General features: G+C 45.0%; 1 protein-coding gene across 4 annotated transcripts in view; it reads right to left on the minus strand.

The window, feature by feature from the left end:
- The window catches only part of LOC140205712 (uncharacterized), a 101,835-nt gene that overhangs the window by 14,666 nt on the left and 64,770 nt on the right, over positions 1-22,399 (minus strand). The window lies entirely within an intron of this gene.

Genomic DNA, 22,399 nt, shown 5'->3' on the forward strand with positions numbered 1-22,399 from the left:
CACAAAGCTGGGTGGCAGTGTGAAATGTGAGGAGGATGTTATGACTTGGACAGGCTGGATGAGTGGGCAGATGCATGGCAGATGCAGTTTAATGTGGATAAATGTGAGGTTATCCACTTTGGTGGTAAGAACGGGAAGGCAGATTATTATCTAAATGGAGTCAAGTTAGGAAAAGGGGAAGCACAACGAGATCTAGGTGTTCTTGTACATCAGTCACTGAAAGCAAGCATGCAAGTACAGCAGGCAGTGAAGAAGGCTAATGGCATGCTGGTCTTCATAACAAGGGGAATTGAGTATAAGAGCAAAGAGGTCCTTCTGCAGCTGTACAGGGCCCTGGTGAGACCACACCTGGAGAACTGTGTGCAGTTTTGGTCTCCAAATTTGAGGAAGGACATTCTTGCTATTGAGGGAGTGCAGCGTAGGTTCACAAGGTTCATTCCCGGGATGGCAGGACTGTCATATGTCGAAAGATTGGAGCAACTGGGCTTGTATACTCAGGAATTCAGAAGGCTGAGAAGGGATCTTATTGAAACATATAAGATTATTAAGGGATTGGACATGCTGCAGGCAGGAAGCATGTTCCCGCTGATGGGTGAGTCCAGAACCAGAGGCCACAGTTTAAGAATCAGGGGTAGGCCATTTAGAACGGAGTTGAGGAAAAACTTTTTCACCCAGAGAGTGGTGTATATATGGAATGCTCTGCCCCAGAAGGCTGTGGAGGCCAATTCTCTAGATGCTTTCAAAAAAGAGATGGATAGATAGTGGAATCAAAGGTTATGGGGATAAGGCAGGAACTGAATACTGATTGTGGATGATCAGCCATGATCACAGTGAATGGCGGTGCTGGCTCGAAGGGCCAAATGGCCTACTCCTGCACCTATTGTCTATTAACCAACCAAACTTAACAAATTCCACATCACATGCCGGTGATAATAAACCTGATTCTGGTTCACGGTGACCTGATAGCTTGGATTCAGAACTTTCTTGTTCAAAGACATATACGGTGGAGGAGTGTTTATCATCTGAGCGGAGTTCAGTGTGGCTGCACGGGGATCAGTGCTGGCACCTCTGTTGTGATGTAAATGAATTGGATGACAACGTAGTGTAGACGGCTGGGTTACCGGGTTTGCAGATAACATAAAGACTGGTGGAGTTGTGGTGAGTGTCAAAGGATACTGTGGGCTAGGTTATTTACAGAGATGTGCACAAAAATGGCAGATTTTAATCCAAGCAAGTTTGAAGTGTTGCACTTTGGGAGGACAAACTAAGGTAGGACTTGCACACTGAGTGGTAGGGCATTTAGGCATGTGGAAGAAACTGCTGGGGTACTGGTGAGGCCTGAATAGCAGAAGCCCTCGGTCGTACAGGTGAACAGGATGGCAGAGATTGTCAGGACACTGTGAAGAGGGAGGTCACCTTCAAGCGGGGGATGTCCCAGTGCATCTTTTTCTGGTGACGGTAACGTCTAGTGTCCCGCTGAGACAAGCTGGGGACTAGACATTAGAAGAGCAAAGAGGCAAAAGCTGACAGCTGGGTCATTCAATTTCAAGGACTCCTTGGTACATGCGGGTTGGAAGAGGAGGCTGGTAGAGAAGCTGTTGAAACTGGAAGGTGTCGTTTCCACTGACGAAATTCATGTGAGTTGTTCCAAGAGCATACGTCACACTATCTGAGTGACCGAGGACACCCCGTTCAGAGAAGGGTCGCGGAAACTGGCCCCTGCAGGGGTGGAAGACGTTCGGCAGCATTTGTGGAAGCTGAAGGAAGCTGGGATCATCACTGAATCCAGAAGCCCATATGCGTCCCCAATAGTAGTGGTCAGGAAGAAGAATGGGAAGGTACAGATGCGTGTGGTCTATCGGATTCTGAACAGGTGTACTGTCCCCAACTAGTACACGGTCCTGAGGATCAAAGACGCACTGGCCTGTTGGAGTGGTGAGAAGTGGTTCAGTGTGCTGGACTTGAGGAGTGGATATTACCAGATCCCCAGGAGTGAGGCTGACAAAGAGAAGACGGTATTTATATGTTCACTGGGATTTTTCCAGTTTGAAAGGATGCCCCAGGGCATATCAGGAGCCCCTGTGACCTTCCAGTGGGTCATGGAGAAAACGGTGGGGCATATGAACTTGCTTGAGGTATTGGTGTACCTGGATGACCTCAGAGTTTGGGTCCACCTTGGAGGAACATGAAGCGAGACTATGGAAGGTGTTGAGCTGCCTTTAAGCTGAAGGGATAAAACTTTCCCTGAACAAGTACCAGTTCCAAAGATGTCTGTTTGCTATGTTGGGAAAGTAGTCTCACGGGATGGAGTAGCTGAAATCCGTCTTAAGATAGAGGCGGTGACCACATAGCCAAGGCCCCAGACTATGAGTGCTTTGCACCTGTTCCTGTGGTTCTGAGGTTCGTGAAGGGCTACGCAAAAGGAAGTCATCTTTTAAATCAGCTTCTGTGTGGTTACCCTCCCTTGGCGAGGAAAGGGAGGAGGACAAAAGGAGAGGAGGGTAAAGTACCTTAGCCCTTCGGAGCCTTTTAGACGGAGGTGAGATGCAAAATGTGAAGAGGCCTTTCAGTTGCTGAAGGAGATGCTGACCCTGGCACCTGTGCTGGCTTTTGTAGACCCCAATGGCTGTATGTACTGTATACGGATGCCAGCAGAGAGAGCTTCAGGGGCATCCTGTATCAGGATCAGGGCATTGGGTTGGCATCTGTTGCATCTGTCAGCTGGAGTCTGTCACCCCCTAAGAAAAACTATCCCATGCACAACTTGGAGTTTCTGGCATTGAAAGGGCCGTGGTGGATAAGCTGAGTGACTCTCTCTATGGTGCCAAGTTTGAGGTGAGGACAGACAACAAATCCCCTAACTTACATCCTGACCTCAGCAAAACTAGATGCGACAGGCCATCGGTGGTTGGTGGTGTTGTCTGCCTATGATTTCAGCCTGAAGTACCGGCCGGGAAGTAGGAACATTGATACGGATGCTTTGTCCCACGTGCGCATGAGGAACTGGACAGGGACAAGGAGTGGGAGAGTGTTCCTGCCCTGGGAGTGAAAGCCATGTGTCAGTTTGCCATCACGGTGAAGGCAGAGGGAAATCAAGGGCAGGATCGAGCGGTAGATCAATTGGGAGCTTCTGATGTCGCCATTCCACAAGCGTACTGTAACCTGACTGCTCTGAAGACAAACCAGTTACCAGAATTGAGTCCTGGGGAAGTGGCTGCTGCTCAGCGAGATGACCCGGGCTTCGGTATCATTTTGTCAGCAGTTGAAAAGGGAGACATGGCCCAAGTGGAGAAGACGAAACCCACTGTGGTGCCTCCATTACTGAGAGAATGACCCAGATTGGAGTTGAGGAACCAGATCCTATACAGGGTCACATCGCCTCCGGACCGGCCTCGGTGTTCCCAGTTGGTTCTGCCTGAGAAGTATCAGAGGATTGTGTTGAAGTCACTTCATGATGATTCTGGACATTTGGGGGTCACTTCATGATGATTCTGGACATTTCGATTACTCAGAGACTGGTTTTATGGGGCCCGAATGAACCAGGAGGTTGAAGAGTACTGCAAGTCATGCATTCGATGCTTATGGAGGAAGACCTTGCCTACGAGGGCCGCTCCATTGTCCCACCTGCAGAATGCTGGGCCCCTGGACCTAGTGTGTATGGATTTCCTGTCAATAGAGCCAGATGCCAGCAACATGGTGAATGTCTTAGTCATCACAGATCACTACACCAGATATGCTCAAGCTTTTCCTACCAAGGACCAGAGAGTGTCTACGATGGCAAAAGTGTTATGGGAGAAGTATTTTATTATGCCCTTCCCAGGTGAATACATAGTGATCAGGGACAGGATTTTGAGAGTAGACTCACACATGAGTTACTGGGCACGCTTGGAGTTGAGAAGTCGAGGACTACTCCTTATCACCCGCAGGGTGATCCCCAGCCCGAGAGGTTTTATCGGACCTTGCCAGACATGCTCAGGACCCTGGAGATCAGCAAGAAGAGAAGGTGTATTCAACATATTGGACATCTGGTCCACTGTTACAACTGTACCCGAAATGAAGCTACTGGATACTCACCGTATTATCTGATGTTTGGGTGTGAGGCTAAGTTGCCCATTGACCTTTGTTTTGGGACTGGTGAGGAAGACCTACCTCTGAAGACTTATCTGAAGTATGTGTCTGATATGAGATGGGAGCTGAAAAGGGCTTATGAATTGGCTGGGGTTGCAGCTGCCCAGCAGAATCAAGGAAATAAGAGGAGGTATGATCAAAAGTTTAGGTTCTCCCAACTCATGCCGGGAGACCGAGTCCTCATAAGGAATTTGGGACTACCCAGAAAGCAGAAGTTGGCTGACCACTGGGCAGCTACGCCCTATGTAGTGGAGAGTCAGATGCCAAACGTACCAGTTTTTTGGGTGAAACCAGAGGATGGGAATGGGCCTGTCGAGATTCTCCATCAGAACCACCTTCTGCCTCTGGGACAAGAGGTGCAGGTAGACCCAGAGCCGACCTGGAACCTACACCTAGTAAGAGGACTCTGCGGAAACGCGGGGTGACTGAAGGATCAACAGCAGGAGAGATTAGACCGGCCCCCGCCCCTGAGTGGGATACTGATTTAGAGGATGAGGAAGTGGGGGTGTGGTATATGCTGAGTTTTGCTAACTCCCCACTGACTGAGGAAGAGATTCTCAAACCTTCTCACGGTGAGTCAGGTGAAATTGGGGGCGGGGGGGGGTGGGGGGCTATCTGTGGACAACCTGGCTTTCAGCGGGACCCTGCAAGGGATGAAGTGGGGCTCAGCTAAGGGACAGAGGGGTTCGAGTTGCAGGAGGTCATGAGTGATAGACCGGGGGGAATGCCTCACCACGTAGATCAGAAGTATCCCCAGTAGTGTCAGAACATGAAGAGGTAGATGAGGGGGCAAGGAGATCCCAGACAATCAGGAGACCATCAGATAGGCTGGCCTATGTAGCACCAGGGGAACAGAGTGTGGCCCCTACTGCTTTGCGGGGCTATGTCATTGCCTTTTACATCTGGATTGGACTTTGTGCTTTGCAGGAAGGCTGGCAGATTTTCTCAATGTCATGAGGACATCACTAAATTTCGTGAAGGAGAGTGCAACACCCTGGGAAAGGTTTCACTGCTAATATAATGGTTTTTCTGTAGAAGCACTGCTCACATATTGTTTTTTCTGTAGCAACAGTGTTTGGGTTATGGCTAGAGATAATGAGGGCTTTGGAATGTGCGCCGTCCAATTAAGGGAGTGTTTTTTCTTGTTGTGTGCCTGAGAGAAAGGTGATCTGGGTCTTTTGTTCGGTGGGAGAAGGCACCAGAAAGGAGAGGTCGTAGACGGCAGGATGGAGTGGACTTGGAGTGGGGCCGGGAGTCGACGAAGCTGGGGGAAATCGATGGAGGACCAGCGGAAGAGAAACTGTGAGCTCCAACTTGTGCACATCAGACTGTTTCATTAAAATGGGCTCTTTTCTTTTTGTTTTCTTTACTAACCCTTTAGTCAAATTAAGAATTATACAGCTAATTCGTTTAATTGCATATTAACTGTCAGTTATTTTATGATTCTGGGGTAACAGATCACACAGCATCCACACAAACAAGGGTTCTGCACCTCACATTTCACACGTTTGGCGGGGCCAGAGACTGTCGTCCCTAGACTAACGCCGCCGGCCAAACCCGAGGCTTACACATGGGCCACAAATGATACAAGGGGGAAACAAGGAGTCCTTATGGGTGGAGCTGAGAAACAGGAAAGGTATGGCCACATTAGTGGGATTGTATTACAGACCACCCAATAGTCAACGAGACTTGGAAGAGCAAATCTGCAGAGAGATAGCAGGCAACTGCAGGAAACATAAAGTTGTGGTGGTAGGGGATTTTAATTTTCCATACATTGATTGGGACTCCCATACTGTTAGGGGTCTAGATGGTTTAGAGTTTGTAAAATGTGTTCAGGAAAGTTTTCTAAATCAATATATAGAGGGACCAACTAGAGGGGATGCAATATTGGATCTCCTGTTAGGAAACGAGTTAGGGCTAGTGACGGAAGTCTGTGTAGGGGAGCACTTTGATTCCAGTGATCATAACACCATTAGTTTCAATTTGATCATGGACAAGGATAGATCTGGTCCTAGGGTTGAGGTTCTGAACTGGAAGAAGGCCAAATTTGAAGAAATGAGAAAGGATCTAAAAAGCATGGATTGGGACAGGTTGTTCTCTGGCAAAGATGTGATTGGTAGGTGGGAAGCCTTCAAAGGGGAAATTTTGAGAGTGCAGAGTTAGTATGTTCCTGTCAGGATTAAAGGCAAATTGAATAGGAATAAGGAACCTTGGTTCTCAAGGGATATTGCAACTCTGATAAAGAAGAAGTGGGAGTTGTATGAAATGTATAGGAAACAGGGGGTAAATCAGGTGCTTGAGGAGTATAAGAAGTGCAAGAAAATACTTAAGAAAGAAATCAGGAGGGCTAAAAGAAGACATGAGGTTGTCTTGGCAGTCAAAGTGAAGGATAATCCGAAGAGCTTTTACAAGTATATTAAGAGCAAAAGGATTGTAAGGGATAAAATTGGTCCTCTTGAAGATCAGAGTGGTCGGCTTTGTGCGGAACCAAAGGAAATGGGGGAGATCTTAAATAGGTTTTTTGCGTCTGTATTTACTAAGGAAGCTGGCATGAAATCTATGGAATTGAGGGAATCAAGTACTGAGACCATGGAAACTGTACAGATTGAAAAGGAGGAGGTGCTTGCTGTCTTGAGGAAAATTAAAGTGGATAAATCCCTGCGACCTGACAGAGTGTTCCCTCGGACCTTGAAGGAGACTAGTGTTGAAATTGCGGGGGCCCTGGCTGAAATATTTAAAATGGCACTGTCTACGGGTGAAGTGCCGGAGGATTGGAGAGTGACTCATGTTGTTCCGTTGTTTAAAAAAGGATCGAAAAGTAATCTGGGAAATTATAGGCCGGTGAGTTTAACGTCAGTAGTAAATAAATTATTGGAGGGAGTACTAAGAGACAGAATCTACAAGCATTTGGATAGACAGGGGCTTATTAGGGAGAGTCAACATGGCTTTGTGCGTGGTAGGTCATGTTTGACCAATCTGTTGGAGTTTTTCGAGGAGGTTACCAGGAAAGTGGATGAAGGAAAGGCAGTGGATATTGTCTACATGGACTTCAGTAAGGCCTTTGACAAGGTCCCGCATGGGAGGTTAGTTAGGAAAATTCAGTCGCTAGGTATACATGGAGAGGTGGTAAATTGGATTAGACATTGGCTCGATGGAAGAAGCCAGAGAGTGGTGGTAGAGAATTGCTTCTCTGAGTGGAGGCCTGTGACTAGTGGTGTGCGACAGGGATCAGTGCTGGGTCCATTGTTATTTGTCATCTATATCAATGATCTGGATGATAATGTGGTAAATTGGATCAGCAAGTTTGCTGATGATACAAAGATTGGAGGTGTAGTAGACAGTGAGGAAGGTTTTCAGAGCCTGCAGAGGGACTTGGACCAGCTGGAAAAATGGGCTGAAAAATGGCAGATGGAGTTTAATACAGACAAGTGTGAGGTATTGCACATTGGAAGGACAAACCAACGTAGAACATACAGGGTTAATGGTAAGGCACTGAGGAGTGCAGTGGAACAGAGGGATCTGGGAATACAGATACAAAATTCCTTAAAAGTGTTGTCACAGGTAGATAGGGTTGTAAAGAGAGTTTTTGGTACATTGGCCTTTATTAATCGAAGTATTGAGTATAAGAGCTGGAATGTTATGATGAGGTTGTATAAGGCATTGGTGAGGCCGAATCTGGAGTATTGTGTTCAGTTTTGGTCACCAAATTACAGGAAGGATATAAATAAGCTTGAAAGAATGCAGAGAAGATTTACAAGGATGTTGCCGGGACTTGAGAAACTCAGCTACAGAGAAAGGTTGAATAGGTTAGGACTTTATTCCCTGGAGTGTAGAAGAATGAGGGGAGATTTGATAGAGGTATATAAAATTATGATGGGTATAGATAGAGTGAATGCAAGCAGGCTTTTTCCACTGAGGCAAGGGGAGAAAAAAACCAGAGGACATGGGTTAAGGGTGAGGGGGGAAAAGTTTAAAGGGAACACTAGGGGGGGCTTCTTCACAGAGAGAGTGGTGGGAGTATGGAATGAGCTGCCAGACGAGGTGGTAAATGCGGGTTCTTTTTTAACATTTAAGACTAAATTGGACAGATACATGGATGGGAGGTGTATGGAGCGATATGGTCCGTGTGCAGGTCAGTGGGACTAGGCAGAAAATGGTTCGGCACAGCCAAGAAGGGCCAAAGGGCCTGGTTCTGTGCTGTAGTTTCTATGGTTCTAAAAGTGTAGAGTCTGTGAAGTGAGAGGAGATGCAACAACAAACACACCAGAGGTTACAACCTCACCTAGACAAAGAGAAGATGACAGAATGCTGATTTTCACAATGTAGACAGAAGTAATGTTGTCCCCAGGGTGTAGAAATCCCAACAAGTGAGGTAGACTGTCAGATCTGAAGAAGGCAAGCTTGGGAAATTGAGTGAATGTAAGGCAAGAAAAATAAGGGAGCATACAGGCAAAAAGAAATCATCCATCATTAAGGACTCCATCAGCCTCTTCCCATTGCTACTATCAGGGAGGAGGTACAGGAGCCTGAAGACACACACTCAAAGTTTCAGGAACAGCTTCTTCCCCTCCACCATCAGATTTCTTAATGGACAACGAACCCATGAGCACTGCCTCACTATTTTTCTTATTTTGCTCTTTTTTGCACTACATATTTATAGACACTATGTATTTTTACTTTAATTTATAATTGTTAATAGTATGTATTACACTATACTGCTGCTGCAAAGCAACAAATTCCATGACATATGCCAGTGATACTAAACATGATTCTGAATAAAGATCACAGATTTATTTATATTTTCAATTCCCAAGATATATTTAAGGTGGAGATAGATAAATATTTGAAAAATCAAGAAATCAAGGTTCATGAGGACCTGACTCAGAGGAGGGGCCAAGGCCAACATAGAACAACCACAATTCTGTGGAATAGTGGGGTTGGCTGAGGGATGAGTAGCTTGTTCCTGTGCTCCTATGTTCATGTGTTCCTGACCAATGGTAAATGTTAAACTAACCAAACCTGGAGAGAATCAAACCCCAGCTGCAGATCGATTGTATTGAGGAATACTAATAAAGTCCTGGAAGATACTGTAAATGCCTTTTTTACTGATATAATAAAACAAAAGAATATTATATTAGAAAATTAATGTGATGCCAATGTGCAAGCAAGTTGGAACAATTCAGGACAACAAGAGACCAATTAGTTTAATGTCAGTGGTAGAAGAGAGAAAGGAATCTGGACTCAAAGATGTAACAGAGAGAAAACACTGGGAATTTAAAATTGAATAAAGAGCAGTCAGCACAGGTCACACTTGACTAACTGCTTTTAGTTTGAAGAAGTTACTAAAATGGTTGGAAAAATGTAATTAATCTCAGGTGGGAAACTAGTCGGCATGAACAAGTTGGGCTAAGTGCCTGTTTCTAGGCTGTATATCTCTATCATTCTATCATTGTACATGCAAACTATATGGAATTTTAAGCAAGTTCCATGCTGTATAACCTTATCTCTATCACTCGAAATGCAAACTACATAGAATTTTAAGGAAGTCCCAATAGTAGACATGATCAGTGTCAGAAGCTGGAGTTGAGGATCAGTTACACAAGGTAGGAAATTTAAGGAGGTCCCAATAGTGAACATGAGCAGTGTCAGAAGCTGGTGTTGAGGACCAGTCACACAAAGTACGGTGAGCTGACTTCAAGATACATATCACACAGTCAGAGCTGAACATCATTGGTCAGATTAACAAATATAGAGGGGTGAATGTTGTTCCTCTGGGATCAGTGCGGGGATTACACCTTCATTACATCAACTAAAACTTTGACAAACTTCTATAGATGTGCGGTGGAGAGTATATTGGCTGGTTGTATCATAGCCTGATATAGAAACACCAATGCCCTTCAATGGGAAAGGTAGTGGATATGGCCTAGTCCATCATGGGTAAAGCCTTCCCCACTATTAAGCACATCTACATGGATCATTGTCACAGGAAAACAGCGTAGGACACCAACCATCCAGGCCATGCTCTCTTCTCGCTGCAGCCATCAAGTAAGGAGCTACTGGAGCCTCAGGACTCACATTCAGGTTCAGGAATGGTTATTACCCCTCAACCATCAGATTCTTGAACAGAGGGGATAACCTCACTCATCTTCACTTGTCCCAACACTAAACAGTTCCCACAACCAATGGACTCATTTTCAGGAATCTCCATCTTATGTTCTTAATATTCATTGCTTATTTTCTTCTCCTTTTGTACTTGCACAGTTTGCTGTCTTTTGCACACAAGACTAGAAGACCATAAGATGTAGGAGCAGAAGTAGGCCATTCGGCCCATCGAGTCTGCTCCGCCATTCAATCATAGGCTGATCCGATTCTTCCAGTCATCCTCACTCCCCTGCTTTCACCCCATACCCTTTGATGCCTGGGCTAATCAAGAACCTATCTATCTCTGCCTTAAATGCACCCAATGACTTGGCCTCCACAGCCGCTCGTGGCAACAAATTCCACAGATTTATCACACTCTGACAAAAGTAATTTCTCCGCATCTCTGTTCTAAATGGACGTCCTTCAATCCTGAAGTCATGCCCTCTTGTCCTAGACTCCCCCACCATGGGAAATAACTTTGCCATTAGTTGTTTGTCCATCTTGTGTGTGGTCTTTCAGCAGTTCTATGGTATTTCTTTGCATTTACTGGGAATGCTCGCAAGATAATGAACCTCGGTTCTATATGGTGACATATACTTTAATAATAAATTTACTTTGAACTTTCAGAGTTAGGAAGTACAATTATTGAGAAATAAGGGCGGAACATTTCACCAGTCAGAAACATTTAGGAGCTGTGAAGATATTCCTTTTGCAAAAACACCAGACTAGAGGCCACAAACACAAATAACAGATCAATTCAATTTAGGAGAAGCATAGTAAGCAACCCTCCTAGGGAATGGTTGTAACAAATCACAGAGAGAGATTTAAGGGGAGACTGGTTCAACACAAGCAGAAGTAGTCCAGTGACAGGTGAGATAGAGGATGCTGAGTAAGTGTTCATCAACATGTTACAAAACAGACTGCTCAGCTATGTAAGATTATATAATACTGTTAACCTGTTTACTGTATCATCTAAATTAGTGTCATCATCAAACCAGTTATTTATAAACACGCTAAGAAGCTGAGGCCCCAGCAACCTGAATCAGCAAAATTGTATTTCTAATGCACTGATACAGCAATCGTTTTAACTATATTCAACATCCTTTGCAAAATCGGACCACAGAAAAGAGCAGTCCTGAGCAAGGAGGAGTGAAGGTACCTAAAACAAGTCTCAAGACACTGAGGATACTGCAGACAAGAGAATATCTGCAGATGCTGAATATCTGAGCAGCACACACAAAATACTGGAGGAACTCAGCAGGCCAGGCAGCATCTATGGAAAAAAGTACAGTCGACGTTTTGGGCTGAAACTCTTTGGCAAGACTGGAGAAAGAAAGATGAGGAGTAGAGGAGAGGTCAGTGACCCAGTGGAGTGCCTCAGGGATCTGTTCTGGGACCCTTATTCTTCATGGTTTTTATAAATGACCTAGAAGAGGAGGTGGAGAGATAGGTCAGTAAGTTTGCTGATGACGCAATTGTTGGGGATGTTGTGGATAGTGTGGAGGGCTGTCAGAGGTTACAGCGGGACATTGATAGGATGCAAAACTAGGCTGAGAAGTGGCAGATGGGGTTCAACCCAGATAAGTGGGAGGTAGTTCATTTTGGTAGGTCAAATATGATGGCAGAATATACCATTAATGGTAAAACTCTTGGCAGTGTGGAGGATCAGAGGGATCTTGGGGTCCAAGTCTATAGGACGCTCAAAGCAGCTGCGGATGTTGACTCTGTGGTTAAGAAGGAATATGGTGTATTGGCCTTCATCAATCATGGAATTGAATTTAGGAGCCGAGAGGTAATGTTGAAGCTATATAGGACACTGGTCAGACCACACGTGGAGTACTGTGCTCAATTCTGGTCGCCTCATAACAGGAAGGATGTGGAAACCATAGAAAGGGTGAAGAGGAGATTTACAAGGATGTTGCCTGGATTGGGGAGCATGCCCTATGAAAACTGGTTGGGTGAACTTGGCCTTTTCTCCTTGGAGCGACAGAGGATGAGAGGTGATCTGATAGAGGTGTATAAGATAATGAGAGGCATTGATCGTGTGGATAGTCAGAGGCTTTTTCCCAGGGCTGAAATGGCTGCCACAAGAGGGCACAGGCTTAAGGAGCTTGGGAGTAGATACAGAGCAGATGTCAGTGGTAAGTTTTTTTACGTGAAGATTGGTGAGTGCGTGGAATGGGCTGCCAGCAACGGTGGTGGAGGCGGATATGATAGGGTCTTTTAAGAGACTTTTGGATAGGTACATGGAGCTTAGAAAGATAGAGGGCTATGGGTAACCCTAGTAATTTGTAAGGTAGGGACATGTTCAGCACAACTTTGTGGGCCGAAGGGCCTGTATTGTGCTGTAGATTTTCTATGTTTCTATGTAGATTTAAAAGGTAGGGGGAGGGGAGAGAAAACCACCAGGGGACAGGTGAAACCTGGAGGGGAAGGGACGAAATAAACAGCTGGGAAGTTGTTTGGTGGAAGAGACAGAAGGCCATGGAAGAAAGAAAAAAGGGACAGGAGCACCAGTGGATGGTGATAAGCGGGCAAGGAGATAAGGTGAGAGAGGGAAAAAAAGGATGGAGAAAGTGTTGGGGTGGGGGGGGGCATTACCGGAAGTTAGAAAAATCAATATTCATGCCATCAGGTTGGAGGCTACCCACACAGAATATAAGGTGTTATTCCTCTAACCTAAGTCTGGCCTCATCATGACAGTGGAGGAGACCATGGATGGACACATCAGAATCTGAATGGGAATGGAAATTGGAATTAAAATTTGTGGCCCCTGGGAAATCCCACTTGTTCTGGCAGATGGAGCGTAGATGCTCGGTGAAGCGGTCTCCCAATCTACGTCGGGTCTCACCGATATACAGGAGCACCGAACACAGTCAATGACCCCAACAGACTCACAGGTGAAGTGTCGCCTCACCTGGAAGGACTGTTTAGGGCCCTGGATAGTAGGGCCCTGGGTAATAGTGAGGGAGGAGGTATCGGGGCAGGTGTAGCACTTGTTCCACTTGCAAGGGTAAGAGCCAGGAGGGAGCACAGTGGGGAGGGATGAATGGACAAGGGAGACATGAAGGGAGCGATCCCTGCGAAAAGCAGAAAGTGAGGGGTGGGGGTGGGGAGGGAAAGAGGTGCTTGGCAGTAGGATCCCTTTGGAGGTGGCGGAAGTTGCGGAGAATTATGTGCTGGATGCAGAGGCTGGTAGGGTGGTAGGTGAGGACAAGAAGAGTCCTATCCCTGGTAGGGTAGCGGGAGGATGGGGTAAGAGCAAACGTGTGAAACGGAAGAGATGCTGTTGAGGACAGTGTAGATGGTGGAATAAGGGAAGCCTCTTTCTTTGAAAAGGGAGTTCATCTCCTTCATTTTAGAATGAAAAGCCTTATCCTGAGAGCAGATGTGGAAGAGACGGAGGAATTGAAAGAAGGGGATAGCGTTTTTAAAAAGGGATGGAATGAGGTATAGTCCAGGTAGCTGTGAGAGTCCATGGGTTTGTAATAGACATCGGTGGATAAGTTGTCTCCTGAGATAGAGACAGTGAGATCGAGAAAGAGAAGGGAAGTGTTGGAAATGGACCAGGTAAATTTGAGGGCAGGGTGGAAGTTGGAGGCTAAGTGGATGAAGTCAACGAGTTCAGCACTGGTATAGGAAGCAGCACCAATGCAGTCATTGATGTGGCATAGGAGAAGTGTGGGATGGTCACCAGTGTAGGCTTGGAGACTGCAGAGGCTGGAATCTGTAGCAGTAGACAATCTGCTACAGGAAATCAACAGTTTGAGCAGCATCTGTATAGGGAAGGAATTGTTAATGTTTTGGGTCGAGTACACTGCACAATCAGGAAAGCTCACCAACACCTCTACTTTCTTAGGAGGCTAAAGACAGCTGTCATTCTACAGGTGTGCAGTAGAGAGCGTCCTAACATGCTGCATCACTGCTCAGTATGGAAACTACACAGGGGTAGACAGGAAGGCTCTACAACAGACAATCAAAACTGCCCAACACATCATTGGCACCAGCCTACTCACCATCAAAATCATATACAGAAAAGTGCTGGAAAAGAGCCAGCAACATCATGAAGGATCCCACCCACCCTGTTCATGGACTGTGTCCCACTCCCATCAGGGAGGAGGCTCCGTAGCACCCATGTCAGAACCACCAGACTCAAAACCAGTTACTTTCCCCAAGCAGTAAGACTGATCAACACCTCCACCCACGAACCAACCCTTCCACACCCCCAATCATCACTACTTTATTATTTTCTGCCAGTCACCTTATTTACAGACACTCCTGTGTGGAGCATCACTTTATCGACATACAGTCAATGTAGTTAAGCTATCTTATGTATTTAAATTTATTATGATCATTTATCATTGTTGTGTTTACTTATTGTGTTCTTTTTGTACTGCGTTGGATCCGAAGTAACAATTATTTGGTTCTCATTTACATTGGCGTAACTGCAAATGACATGAAGCGTTGTTGGGGGAGTGTCCTGATGCAGGATTTCATTGATGGTCCCTTTACCACCCCAGATGCTTCTCGACCTGCTGACTTCCTCCAGCACGTTGTTTGTGAAGATGAATAGTTTCCTATTCAAGATGAAGGTGAGGAATTTCTTCCATCAGAGATCTGTGAATATTTGACATTCTCAACCTCAGGCACTTGCGAAAACTGAGTCATTAAGTATATTCAAGAAAAACAGATTTGGAACCATAGGAATAATCGACGTTACAGATGACAGCAGGAAAGCAGAGTTGATGTTAATGAAGAGATGAGCTTTGATCATATTGAAAGGAGTTCCAAAGGGCTGAGAGCCACTCCGGCTTCAGACACTCCTGCTCCTATAGAGCTGACTATAGGAAATCATTGTGGAAATCTCCCTCTGCGAATACATGACTCCCCCATAGAGAGAGTTAAGTTCCTGGGAGTTCACATCACGGATGACCGCACTTAGTCCCTTAATATCACCTCCCTGAAGGCGGCGGCACAGCAGTGCCTCCACTTCCTGAGAAGACTGAGTCAAGCAAGGCTCTCCCACCCACCAACTCCCAATTATAGGAACACCATGAATTGCATCCTGATATGTCGCATCTCCACCTGGTATGGAAGCAGTCAAGCATTGACCAGAAGTCCCTACAAAGGACTGGAAAAACAGCTGGGAGGATCACAGGGCTGAGAGGCCCTTATTTCTAGAGTTCATGAGAGTTTATAGAGTTATGGAACAATAGCAATGAGTCAAGTATGATGTTCTCCTAAGCTAAGGGGTTATTGCCTTAGTGGAGAATGCCTGTGTATATGGGGATGTTGATGCACAGCAGCCACCACTTGGTCCTAAACAGACTGGGGTCAGGAAATGGAAACCTTTCACTGCTGCAGCCTTCCCCCACCTTCACTGCCCTCGTGATGTGTCAGCATCTTCCACCAGCTCCACCGTTGAGGGCTTGGTTGCATTGCTCTGTCTGGAACCTCTCCCTTAACCTCTACCGGGGGCTAACTACCAGATGGCTAAACTCCAGATGATATCGTTTTCAGGATCTTGCCTCTCGACCATAAGGTGACAATCCTTAGAGAATCATAGAGTGCCTCAGCACACAGTTAGGCCTTTTGGCCCATCTAATCCATGCTGGTTACTTTGCATAGGCCTCCATAACCTTCCATACCCCTTCCATCTATGTACCTATCCAAAATTCTCTTAAATGTTGCAATTGATCCCTTATCCACCACATGCGCTGGCATCTCATTCCACACTTATACCACCCTCTGAATGAAGGAATTCTCTTGCAGGTTTTCTTAAATCTTTCACACTTCACCCTGAACCTGTGACCTCTAGTTCTAGTCTTACCCAATCTTAGAGGGAAATGCTTGCTTGTACTTACCCTATCTATACCCCTCAATTTTTTACCACCAGCAAATCTCCCCTCATTTTCCTACGGTCCAGGGAATAAAAACCTAACTTGTTCAACCTTTCCCTATGACTCAGGTCCTCAAGTCCTGACAACATGATTGTCAATTTTCTCTATATTCTTTCAATCTTATTGATATCTTTCCTATAATAGGTGACCAGAAATGCACACAGTACTCTGAATCTGGCCTCACCAACATCTTATAAAACTTCAACATAACATCCCAGCTTCTGTACTTGGTACTCTGATTTACAAAGGCTAATGTGTCAACAACTCTCTTTACAATCTTTATCCTCTAATCTGACAATTTTTAGACACAATTAACGTCATGAATCCTTGCCTCTCTAACACTGACCAATTTCCCATTCAAGCCAATGTGCTTTAATGCTTAGTAATTATATCTTCTGTGGAACATCATCAGAAGCCATTTGGAAGTTCACAGGTGTAAGACCCACATAATTAAACACAAGAGATTCTGTAGATGCTGGAAATCCAAAGCAAAACACACAAAATGGTTGAGGAACTCAGCAGGTCAGGCAGCATCTACGGAAATGAATAAACAGCCGATGTTTCAGAACAAAACCCTTCTTCAGGACTGGAAAGGAAGGGGAAGACTCGGAATGGAAAGGAAAAGGAAGACTCAGAATGGAAAGGTGGGGAAAGGGGAAGGAGGACAGCTAGAAGGTGATAGGTGAAGCCAGATGAGTGAGAAAGGTACATGGCTGGAGAGGAAGCAATCTGATAGGAGAGAAGAGTGGACCATGGGAGAAAAGGAAGAAGGAGGGACACCAGTGGGGATGATAGGCAGGTGAGGTGAAGAGCCAAGAAGCCAGAGTGGAGAATGGAAGAAGACAGAAGTTGGAAGGAAAAAAAATATTGGAAGAAGAAATCGATATTCATGCCATCAGGTTGGAGGCTACCTAGATGGAATATGAAGTGTTGCCCTTCATCATAGTAAAAAAAGGAGGCTATGAACTGCCATGCTGGAACAGGATTAGGAGTAGGTATTAAAATGGTTGGGCACTGGGAAATTCCACTTTTTTCAGAGACATATCCTCACTTACCTGTTCATTACATCCTAAAAGAAAAACGAACTGGCTTTATTAGAAACGAGTAGCCCTTTCATCCCACGCTGACTCGCTCTGATCAAGTGCTTCTGCAAGAACTCAGATACTCTGCCCAAAGTTAACAAATTCCAGTAACAGCATTTTAACAGATCCATCCCCATCTTATCGTGGCCACTCACCTTAACACAGAGATGCCTTGGCACTTCTCCAGGACAGTAAGGCAATTTCTCAATTGAGAATATCTCGGCCAACACATTAATAATTTCCTTCTGTACTCCCTGTAGTAGTTGTGTGATAGAAACCATTGGCTCCTGAAGATTAGCGCATGCCTAATCTCATTAATTCTCCCATCACCATTTTTAGACTGACACTAAATCTAACAGATTCCTCAATTTATTTCTAGTGTTCCTGTTTCACTGACGGTGAGATTAACTATTTAGTAAGGATCCATCTTCAGGTTTCCAATGTAGCTATCTGAGCTGTCAGTCAACAAGCAGTCACAAAGCTTTTGCTCTGAAGATCTGCAGTTCTGTGCTTGATGTCCCGCTCATACTCTCTCATATTTTCTTTCTGCATTCTTTATCACTTTCCCTCCTTCCCTCTGTGTTTCTTTGTACCTGAGCTACAAGACTTTCGGTGTTCTGCTTTTCTACAAACCATTTCCACAATTGTAATGGGAGACTTCAATATGCAAAGGCATTGGGAAAATCAGGATGGCGGCGGATCGCAAGAGAGGCAATTTGTTGAATGCCTTCAAGATGACTCATTAGAGCAGCTTGTGTTTGACCCTACTTGGGGAAAGGCCATCTTGGATTGGGTGTTGTACAATAACCCAGATCTTATAAGGGAGCTTAAGGTAAAGGAACGCTGAGGAAGCAGTGATCATAATATGATTGAATTCATACTGCAATTTGAGAGGGAGAAGCATAGGTCACATGTATCCGTATTGCAATGGAATAAAGGGAATTACAGAGGCATGAGAGAGAAGTTTGCCCAAGTGGAATGGAGGGGGATACTGGCAGGGATGATGGCAGGGCAGAGATGGCTGAAGTTTCTTGGAATAGTTCACAAAGTGCAGGATAGTTATGTCCCACAGAAGAAGCTCTCAAATGGCAGGCATAGGCAACCGTGGCTGACAAAGGAAGTTAAAGACTGCATAAAAGCCAAGGAAAGGGCATATCAGGTAGCAAAAGTGAGTGGGAAGTTGGATGATGGAGAAGTTTTTAAAATTCAACAAAAGGCAACTAAAAGCGCCATAAGAAGGGAAAAGATGAAATATGAGGGCAGACTAGCCAATAATATAAAGCAGCTTACTGTAATAATCTGTAATAATTTATAAGTCTATTATTAAGGATGAAGTTTTGAGATACTTAGAGACTAATGATAAAAGCATGATTTCTGTACATGGTTTCTTGCCTGACAAATCTGTTAGAATTCTTCAAGGAAGTAACAAGCAGGGTGGACAAAGGAGAGGCAGTGGATGTCATTTACTTGGATTTTCAAAAGGTGTTTGATCAAGTGCCATACATGAGGCTGCTTGACAAGATAAAATCCTATTGCATTACACAAAAGATACTGGCATGGATAGCGGAATGGCTGACAGGCAGGAGGCAGTGAGTGGGAATAAAAGGGGCCTTTTCCGGTTGGCTGCCAGTGACTAGTGGTGTTCCTCAGGGGTCAGTATTGGGACTGCTACTTTTCACATTGTTTGTCAGTGACTTAGATCATGGAGTTGATGGCTTTGTGGCAAAGTTTGCGGATAATACAAAGGTAGATGGGGGGTGGGTAGGTAGTGCTGACGAAGCAATGTGATTTCAGCAGGACTTAAACAATTTGGAAGAATGGGCAAAAAAGTGGCAGATGGAATATAGTGTTGGGAAATGTATGAAAATGCATTTTGGTAAAAGGAACAATAGTGCAGACTATTATCTAAGTGGAGAGAAAAAGCTGAGGAGTAGAGTAGATTTAAAAGATGGGGCGAGGGAGAGAAACAGCAGGTGATAGGTGAAACCGGAAGGGGGACAGATGAAGTAAGGTGCTGGAAAGTTGATTGCTGAAAGAGATACAGGGCTGGAAAAGGGAGAAATCTAATAGGAGAAGACATGGAAGAAAGAAAAGGGGAGAGGAGCACCAGAGGGAGGTGATGGACAGGCAAGGAGCTAAGGTGAGAGAGGGAAAAGTGGATGAGAAATGCTGAAGTAGAGGGGCAATGAATTACTGGAAGTTCGAGAAATCCGTATTTATATTATCAGGTTGAATGCTACTCAGAAGGAATACAAGGTGTTCCTCCAGTCTGAGTGTAGCCTCGTTTCGACAGTAGAGGCGGCAACCCATTGACATATCAGAATGGAAATTGGAAGTGGAATTAAAATGCGTGGCGTCTGAGAGATCCAACTTGTTCTGGTGGATGGAGTGTAAGTGCTCAGCAAATCTATCTCCTAATCTACATTGGGTCTCAATGATATACAGGAGGCCACACCGAGAGCACCGAACACAGTATATGACCCCAACAGACTCACAGCTGAAGTTAGTCTTGACGAAGGATCTCGGCCTGAAACGTCGACTGCACCTCTTCCTAGAGATGCTGCCTCGCCTGCTGCGTTCACCAGCAACTTTTATGTGTGTTGCTTGAATTTCCAGCATCTGCAGAATTCCTGTTGTTCACAGCTGAAGTGTCGCCTCACCTGGAAAGTCTGTTTAGGGTCCTGGATGGTAGTCAGGGAGGAGGTGTAGCACTTGTTCTGCTTGCAAGGATAAGTACCAGGAGGGAGATCAGTGGGGAGGGACAAATGGACAAGAGAGTCCGCGTAGGGAGCGATCTCTACGGAAAGCAGCAAGTTGGGGGGGGGGTAGATTTGCCTGATGGTGGGATCACACTGGAGATGGCGGAATTTTCAGAGAATTATGTGCTGGACGCAGAGGCTGGTGGGCTGGTACGTGAAAACAAGAGGTGGTTTATCCCTGATAGGGTGGCAGGAGGATGGGGTAAGACCTGATGTGCATGTACGTCCACCAGCCTCAGTGTTCAGCATCCTTTTTTCTGGCTTGCTGAGTTCCTCCACCATTTTGTGTGTGTTGCTTAGATTTCCAGCATCTGCAGATTTTCTCGTTTGCAATTAATTAGATGTGCAGTTCTTGCTTTCAGGGATCATAGAGTCAAATGATACACAAACAGGCCCTTGGGCTCATCATGTGATGTTCATGACCATCAGGTGCCCATCTACACCAACAGCACTTGTTCCCTTTCAGCCTTGCTGATTCAACTGCTTCTCCAGACACCTCGTAAACGTTGTGACGATCTCTGTCTTCACTGCTCCCCTTAATTAATCCCAGATTCCAAACCCGCTTGGGGAAGGAAGTTGTTCCTTAGATCCTTTCCAATCCACCTACCCTTTACCCCAAGTCTTTGAACATAGACTGTACAGGCCCCGCAGCCATGAAGTTGTGCTGACATTTTAACATAATTTAAGATCAATATAACTCTTCCCTTCTACATAATTCAAACACCAGAAGTTAGGCTACGTCCACATTTTGCAGGATAATTTTGAAAACAAAGCTTTTTCTCTTCGTTTTGACCCTCTGTCCACATTGGTACGGCATTTTCATCCCCCAAAAACAGAGATTTTCAAACACTCTCCAGAGTGTGTAAATTTGAAAACGATTGTTTAGCGTTGTAGTCTGGACGGGGTAAACAGAAAGATTTAAAAACGCTGTCATGACAACACCACAACAACAATGCTTTTTCTGCTTCTGCTTGGTACTGCGCAAGCAATGCCGGATGGCTGTTACAACGCGCAGTCGGTGTGAAGGGCGTGAGAGTTAAATTGTAAAGTGAGCTTTTTTGACTAGATCCCCTAAATTGATTTGATTGAGTCCATCTTTAAAAATATTAATGTCAGAAATATTGCGCAGGTCTGGTGGCAGAAGATTCTACTCTCTTGTTGATCTTGAGTAGAGGACGGCTTCATGTGTGTGTTGTTTACTTTATTGTCTACGTTAATAGCTTGTTTGGAGTTAAACATCTCTCTCCACGTTCTCCACTGCTTTGCTGACTGTAACTGGCAGAAACAGCTCGACTTCATTGCCTGTCTAAACGAAGAAGTCCAGTCTGCTTTCTCCAGCGGAGGTTTTCTTCGAAAAATTAAAATTAAACATTTTTAAAAACTTTCTTTCGCTGTTGTTGTAGGTATTCTAGTTTTTGACCAATGGACATAGCACAACACCGCCGCAGAAACGTAAATATTATACCGTTTCCTCTTCGCTTCTTTTCTGTAGATGTGTCTGCGCATGCCCAGTAGGAGGAGCTTCGCCCAAATATCCGTTTTAGTGCGGACAGAGATATTTTGAAAAACGCGTAGTGTGGACGCCTGTTGTTTTTACTCGAAACCGGCGTTTTCAAAATTATCCGGTCTAGTGTGGGCGTAGCCTTATAAGTCCTCGCGCAAAACTCACAGAAGTTTAATTTACAGGTTGAGTCTGTGGTAAAGGAGGCAAATGCAATGTTGGCATTTATTTCAAGGGGAATAGAATATAAAAACAAGAAGATAATGTTTATAAGACACTCGTCAGGCTACACTTGGAGTATAGTCAATAGTTTTGAGCCCCATATCTCAGAAAGGATGTGTTGTCATTGGAGAGAGTCCAGAGGAGGTTCACAAAGAATATTCTGAGAATGAAGGGGTTAACATATGAGGAGTGTTTGGCAGCTTTGGCCTGTACTCACTGGAATTTAGAAGAATGAGTAGTGATCTCATTGAAACCTACCGAATATTGAAAGGACTAGATTGGGTAAATGTGGAGATGATGTTTCCTATGGTGGGGGTATCCAGAACTAGACAGTACAGCCTCAAAATTGAGGGGTGACCTTTTAGATCAGAAGTAAGGAGGAATTTTTTTTTAGCCAGAGAGTAGCGAACCTGTGGAATACTCTGCTACAGACTGCGATGGAGGCCAAGTCCATGGGTATATTCAGAGCAATATTTGATAGATTCCTGATTGCTCGGGGCATCAAGGGATATGGTGAGAGGTCAGGCGTATGAGGTTGAATAAGATCCAGGATCAGCCATGATGTAATGTGGAGTGGACTCGATGGCCCGAATGGCCTAATTCTGCTCCTATGTCTTACAGTCTTATAACCCTCCATTTTTTTTTCTTTGATTGTATTTCTTCAAT

The sequence above is a fragment of the Mobula birostris genome, chromosome 12 (assembly GCF_030028105.1).
Source record: "Mobula birostris isolate sMobBir1 chromosome 12, sMobBir1.hap1, whole genome shotgun sequence".
Classification (NCBI taxonomy): domain Eukaryota; kingdom Metazoa; phylum Chordata; class Chondrichthyes; order Myliobatiformes; family Myliobatidae; genus Mobula; species Mobula birostris.